Genomic DNA, 7812 nt, shown 5'->3' with positions numbered 1-7812 from the left:
ATCAGTAGAGTAGCAAGTGACTAATTTTAAAACATTAATTGTTGTGGGCTCAAAAAACATTCAAAACAGATTTATTTGAAGTTGTCACAATTGCTATGTCCAGGCATTTGGGTTTAAGGGTAGGTAAATTAAAAGAGGATACTTTTTCTGCAGTTAAGGAGAATTTATTTAAAACCAAGTATATTGCTAAACAGTAGCATTATACTTGGTAAACAATAATTGGCAACAAAATAAGTTTAAACGGTATAACAGTCTGCCCAAACCAGTCCCAGATACTGTTTAATAATAACCAAGATGCAACTAATTTTGTTAAAACAAGCCTAGATCAATCAAGTCCTTGGTTAGATAACCAGTTTCATTTAACGTTTTGACAGTTCATTTGACAGTCAAGTCCTCCGTACAAACCAGTTCCTTGTGTAGCGCAAGTGGCTTGAACACACCATGCTCTGTTACGAAGAGACTGAAGAACCTAATTTATCTGTCATTTCACTGATGGCCATGGCATTTGGCAAATCTTGTGTGTTTGCACAATGCAGTAATATTACTGTGTCCTGCAACTCATCTTCCTGAAGCATTTTCCGCAGCTCTTCCACTCCTTCCTGAATTCGTTCACGATCATTATTGCTATCTACCACAAAAACAAGATCCTGGGTCTTTTGGAAATATTGCTTCCAGCGAGGTCTAATTTTATCTTGACCACCAACATCCCACCCCATGAAACTGATGTTCTTATAGTCGACTGTTTCCACGTTAAAACCATTGGTAGGAATGATGGTGACTATCTCCCCTAAACTTCCATTTATACAGAATGGTCGTTTTGCCAGTAGCAGCCAATCCAACCATTAAAATGCGCATCTGCTTCTTGCAGAATAGGCATGAGAGAAGTTAAGAGATCCTGAGGCCCATGGTGGTAGGTCGGGGCGCAAGCGATGGGCAGAAAGTGTTGTGCGGGGCGTTCCCAGGGGCCTCTCCTTTCCAGCTTCTGGCAAACGGTGCCGAGGTAATGCAGTAGAGGAAAAGAGCGTGGCCGAGGAGGCTCCAGGGCTTGGTGGGTCGGTCCGAAGCTCCAGAACCGAAGGCAGCAGGGCGAGGACCTGTTCGGTCACTGGCGGGACAGCTCCGGCTCTCGGTGTTAAGGCTTTGGCAATGCCACGTCACGCAGCAGCCGCGGAGACTCCGAAGGCAGCCCCGCCCCTCCAACCAATTCTGGATATTTTCTTACCAGAAGTTAACTGCTCCAGGAATATGTTTAACGAATGAGGAAAAGATTTACCATGTTCAAAACCAGAAGATAGTCCTTTATTTCTTTTCATATGCGTTATTTTTTTCTGAACAGCTTCATATTTAGAGAAAATTTTGTGAAGAAATTAGAGAAGTTCTCATAGACCCACCTGTAGTGTCTCTTAACAGTATGATGATAATGAGACAGGGATAATAATTTTCCAATTAACAGTGTAAGTAATGCATTTGATTAATATTAATTAATACATTATTAATGATCAAACACATATTATACCGATACCTTGCAAGTCTTTGCCCAATGATATTTTTTCACTCCAGAATCATATCCAGGATATATTATGCTTAATCATAATGTCTCCTTACACTTGTTTTTTTTTCTTTTTGGGTCACACCTGGCGATGCTAAGGGGTTACTTCTGGCTCATGCACTTAGGAATTACTCCTGGTGGTGCTCAGGGGACCATATGGGATGCTGGGAACGGAACCTGGGTCACTACAAACTCCCTACCCTATCCCTCCAGCCCCTCCTTACACTCCTTTTGCCTATGTTCATTTCTCAGATATTTCTTGTTTTTGATGTTCTTGACAGTTTTGAAGAGTTGTGGAATCTTGTAGAAAATTCCTCAATTGAAATTTATCTAATTATTTTCTCATTGTCAGGTTATAATTATGAATATGGGAGACATCAGTAGACCTCATTAGTAAATGTCATTTTTTTTTATCATTTCATGTCAGAGGACTTGCAGTCATAATGTTTTCTCACTATTGATTTGGGTCTTAATTAACCTACTGAGGTAATAATTTTCTGATTTTCCCACAGAGAAGTTATTCTTCCTTGATTTTTCTTTACCTTTTTTTATTTTATTCATTTATTTTTTTGAAGTTGTTCTGGCTTGTTTATTTCTAGTCATGATAATTTATGTTCTACATCCTTGAGGGAAGGATAGTTACATAAATTACTTGGAGTTTTGCCTTCCTTCTTCTTCCCCACTCTAATTTATTGAATTATTTACTTGTAGCGGTGTAGAATAGATGTATTTATTTTATACATTGAACTCTACTACCAACTTTATTAAAAAATGTTGCTCAAATTGCTGTAGGTTTATTTTTGGGAACCCTTTTAATTGACTTTTGTATTCCTTTTATATACCTTTATTGCCATAAGAAAAATAGCAAAGTTTTTCTATGAAATCTTTCTAGTTATCTCTGTCTGCAGGGTATAACTTTCAGGCATGCATTGTGTTCAATGATACAGAGTATAAAATTATAAATTTAATTCCAAAAGTGCAGTAACCATGCCGCATAAAATTCACAGAATTTCTCCTTAAGTGCCCTTAGGCCTGGTAGTAAACTATGTAAACTATGAGTGTGTTTTATGTGAAATAATATTTTATACTACTGCCAATGACAAATAGCAAAACTTAATCAAGAGGAAAAATATGTGTGATCTATTCCTTTTCCAATAATTATTTATAAAAAAATGTCATTTGAAATGTGATTGAAATACAGTCAACCTTGTAAATAAAAGAAATATAAATACAATAGTTTATTTCTCTGGAGTTTATGATATTTATAGTGGTGTCAATCAACCTTTTTTTACATTGTAAATTATTGTAATTACTGATATTTCTCATTCTAAATACACATTTGCTTTAGTACCAAGTTCTTTGATGAAAAATTTGTATTATAGTCACTAAAACTTACACTGTCAACCATAATATGTAGTTTTCTGTACATACAGAACCTGGATTCAACCCCTGGGTAGTAGAGTTGTGCCTTTATACATTCACAACCCATACTGATGTCCACCTTTCTCCAAACACCTAATGAGATACTACATAGGCCATATGACCTCAAAGGTACCTCAATAATAGAGGTGTCCAGATCCTGAATTAACAGGTTATAAGAATTTAAAATTAGATACGGATAAGTAAACATACTATTCGTCTTGGGCTGGAGCAATAGCACAGCAGGTAGGGCGTTTGTTTTGCATGCAGCCAACATGGCCAACCTGAGTTCGATTCCTCCGCCCCTCTTGGAGAACCCAACAAGCTACCGAGGTATCTTTCCCACATGGCAAAGCCTGGCAAACTCCCCATGATGTGCCAAACACAGTAACAACAAGTCTGACGATGAAGACGTTACTGGGCCCACTCGAGCAAATCAATGAACAATGGGAGGACCGTGACCATGACTATTTGTACTTAACTCCTCAAGTACCCATTATGGAGATTAAATAATCTCCTTAAATTCGCCCAAACTGCTTAAAAATGACACAGAATTACCAATGTAAATCTTTGGGATTCAAATTAGTATTTTTAATATGGAAACAATAAAAATAAAGTTTTGGTGGCATTATACAGACCTAAAGTCACTTATTAAAGAGCATAAACATGAGCATTGAGATAACTGTGAGAAAAGAATCTTTTGACATTAAAATTATATCCTTTGTGATATTAAGGCTATGTTTTGTTTTATCTAACAAATAGTATATGATGCTTAATTCCTGAAAGTTATCAACCACAGGTATTTGCAAATGTCTGGAAGATAATCTGATGTACTGAGTGTTATTTTCTCCCTTTATAGACTACAAAACTGTGGTGGGTTGCAGCTAGACCTTGTTTTCTAGGGAATTGCATAACCTGACAGAAACCACAAATTTCTGGAGGAGAAACAAATGGCTTCCTTTGTAGTGGCTCACTCTTGTTCACATTGGTTCCCTTCCCCTAGTCTCCCAAATTCCTATGGGGAAGATGGGCAGCACAGTAGAGCCAAATACACATTGCAGTCACACAGGGAGTTTGTATCAGAGATTATAAGATCAAACTTAGAAGATATCAGTCTGCAAAAGCAACTGCTAACACACCGCCACTTAGGATTCAGAATGTCATGATCTGTCTTTTCCTATGGAGGAAAAAAACAATCTGACTTAAACTCATTCAGGAAGCCTATTTGGACCAGACTCTTTGCTGTCCAAATCTTCTTGAAAAGTTAAGTAGGCCAGAGGGGATTAAACATGGTTTAATTTTTAAAAGACAGGGAGATCCATACAAAGTTATTTCCTAAAACACTGAAGAAAAAAGTGTGGTAGAATAGTTTCTCATGGCCTCTTGATGAGAAGTTGGCATCACAAAGCAGAGTCAAGCTCTAGGCTTTGTATCAATTTCTAGTGCATTCTCCTTCAGTGTAGCATTTCTCTAAGCAGAGAAGAGGGTTCCTCTGAAGGTTAACTGATAAGTGAATATCACTGAGAAGTGAATAGAAACAGAACTTATTTCTGCCAGCTTCAGGTATTGTGTGTGTGCGGGTGTGCATGCATGTGTGTATGTGTATCTGTGTGTGTGTGTGTGTGTGTTCTTCCAAGGGGAATAAAATCTTTAGAGAACCTGCCTTAAGTACCAATTACAAAATTAATTTTATTTGTCAAGTTCCCAGAAAAAATGGTAGCTAGTCTTTACCTGGTGCAGTCTTCATAAAAAGTCTGTCTCGCTCAAATAGTTTGGGTTCCACAATAACAGAGTTAATCTTAAAATGTTGCATTGAAAAGGATCTCTATTTTACTTCATTAACATAAAAAAAGCACCAGCACTAAGAGTTGAATGAGATGCTCATAGTTGTGCCTGTAGCTTACAAAAAAGAAATGAGAGAACCACTTTCTGATTTTGTGAAATTTCCACTTTACTGAAGTAAAATGAGCCTCACACTATGAGATATCATACTCGGTTTTGATTTTTTTAATCTTTGAATTATTTGAAAAAAATCAATATCACAAGTCTTGTGGAACAATGTGTATCACCGACCAAAAAAAATGGTTGGTAGATTTATTTTTAAAAATGTAAAATAATGAACAACAAAGTGCAAATATAATTAACAAGTCTTTTTTATTTTGCGGAGGGGGGGGTTCGAATCTCTAACTTTTAACCAAACTCAAATTAGTCATCAAGACAAGAAACATTTTCTGGGACCAGCAAAGCAATTACAGAAACAAATATTTGCAGTTCAGTAAAATGAAAAAGACACTGGCAGAAGACCTATTTATATCTATTTCTCCTGAGGCTATCTTTTTTATTTTTCTTTCTAAAGTGCATTTCAAGGAGAAATGAAATTTGGACACAAGGGTGACTCAATTATGCAAATGTTCTAATTATATATGGAATCATTCTATTTGATATGTATTCTTTCTATTTTATGTTTTTGTGTGACTAGAAGAGATTTTTTTAAAGTACCTGTGTCTTCTAACTATCCAAGATGGTGAATGTTCTGTAAATGTACAGCATTCAGAACACAGTTTGATTAACTGTGACCTCTATCACTTCTCTAGGTATGATGATTTTTTAGTGGGTAATGCAATTTTGCTATCAGTGAGATTCATTGCAAGAATTTTCCATAGACCTTCTACTTTATTTAAAAACACTACACTATTATGAACTCATAAGTAGGTTATTAGGCTTAAGTTTACTCTGGAGGAAGTTTAAAAGTTGATATCATCCTTCTGCAGGACAAGAGCTATTATTGTTTAAAAAAAGAAAAACAAGTGTGCATTCCTAGTGGTAATACTATGCTTTGCACATTCATTTTTAATGGAGCAACTATATTTTAATATGCATATAAACATAAGGTAGAAAAATAATATTGCCAAATGGCATATCTTATGCAAACAATGAAATAAAAAAGAATTAAAATGCTTTTAACAGATTATTTGACAGAACTAGTACTCATTTTGATAAAAATTGGCAAGTAGAAGAGATAGGTATACAAAGATGATCACCTCTGTTCTCTGTTCTTTGTTCAGTGAGTGAAGAACTCCTTAATTCTCCATTCATCCCATTCATTGCTCTTCCATTCTTTATTCTCTAGAAACCTCCTCTCAGATTCCTAATTAATTATATTGGTATAATTAACTTCTACTTCAAGAATACCTATAAAGGACACTTTGATTTTAAAAGATAAATGGAAACTTTCACAAGTATAGGAACAAGTTCTAATCTTTGTTCATCCAACAGACCAACAATTGAAGGAATTTGAAACAGTTTCTGAGTATCTCTTCAAATCCATTATGTGTGGTCACTTTAGGTTAAAGGTTTTCATTCATGTATTTACTCATAAGAATCCCAGATCCACAGGTCTCTGCTATGACCGCTTGCTTTCCAAGCCCTCATGTTCTGCATAAAATAATGTTGGCAAGCTCACAGTTTTTACTTCAATTTTTAATATGTGTCAGTGGACTTGTTTGAAGGTTCTAGCAGGGGAGCACAGCTATTCGTATACCCTTGACCATTCTGGCTCTATTCAGGGAAGGCCATCCTCTTTACCGAGCGGGCAGCTTCGGGAGGAATGCACATGGAGCGGGACTGGAGCAATAGCACAGTGGGTGGGTAGGGCATTTGCCTTGCACGCAGCCAATGTGGCCGACTGGAGTTCGATTCCTCTGCCCCTCTTGGAGAGCCTGGCAAGCTACCAAGAGTATCTCGCCCCCATGGCAAAGCCTGGCAAGCTACCCGTGATGTATCTGAATGCCAAACACAGTAACAACAAAGTCTCATAATGGAGACATTACTGGGCCTGCCTGCTCGAGCAAATCGATGAACAACGGGAGGACAGTGACAGTGACAGTCAATGGATTGCAAAAAATAACACTTTTTCCTTAAATTTTTATTAGTGAAACACCATGAGGTACAGTTGCAGACTTACAAATTTTTGTGCTTGTGTTTCAGTTATACAATGATCGAATACCCATCCCTCCACCAGTGACCATTCTCCACCACTACTGATCCCGGAATCCCTCCCACTCCCCACCCCCCATCCCCCCATCCCACCCTACCCCTGTAGTGGGGCATTCCCTTTTGTTATCTCTCTCCTTTTGAGTTCTGTGGTTTGCAAAAGAGACATTTTTGACAATTAATTGATCATTGTCATCTTGGCATTATCAATGATCTCTTCAAAAATGACAGCTACATTTCTTAGCTTATTTGCATATAGTCATTACTCATGATTATTTGCTGAGGTGAGGAATGCAGGAAAGATTTGCAAGGTGAGAATGAAGCAAAAGCTAGTGATAGGCGATAGGGGAGGCAACCACACCATTGCCTTCCCTAAAGTTGGCCTTGTACCAAAATGTGCAGATTCCTTTTCCTGCTCCAGTAAACTGTTGCAGTAGCTGTTGCATTGCTTCCTTATCTTGAGAACTTTAGCTTCTTTTATCTTGGAGTACAGACCTCAAGTCAATAAGTAGTCAAGTATTTCACAAGAAAATAAATTTATTTAGAAGCAACAACTGAAAGGAATGCAGAATCTCTAGCTCAGGGTGAAATATAGGTAAAATTATTAGAACTGTCACTGTCACTGACCCTGTCCTCCCGTTGTTCATCGATTTGCTTGAGCGGGCCCAGTAACGTCTCCATTGTGACAATTGTTACTGTGTTTGGCATATCGAATACTTCACGAGTAGCTTGCCAGGCTTTGCCGTGTGGACGAGATACTCTCGGTTGCTTGCTGGGCTCTCTGAGAGGGGTGGAGGAATCGAAATTGGGTCAGCCATATTGGCTGCTTGCAAGGCAAACACTCTACCTGC

General features: G+C 37.6%; 1 pseudogene; it reads right to left on the bottom strand.

Moving 5' to 3' along the window:
* Positions 1-355: 355 nt before the first annotated feature.
* LOC130019350 (ADP-ribosylation factor 4-like) lies at positions 356-906 on the bottom strand (annotated as a pseudogene).
* Between the last annotated feature and the right edge of the window lie 6906 nt (positions 907-7812).

Source organism: Sorex fumeus, unplaced genomic scaffold (genome assembly GCF_029834395.1).
Source record: "Sorex fumeus unplaced genomic scaffold, SorFum_2.1 ptg000008l, whole genome shotgun sequence".
Lineage (NCBI taxonomy): Eukaryota > Metazoa > Chordata > Mammalia > Eulipotyphla > Soricidae > Sorex > Sorex fumeus.
The sequence above is the reverse complement of the archived record's forward strand: the minus strand, read 5'-3'. Positions and strand labels throughout refer to the sequence as shown.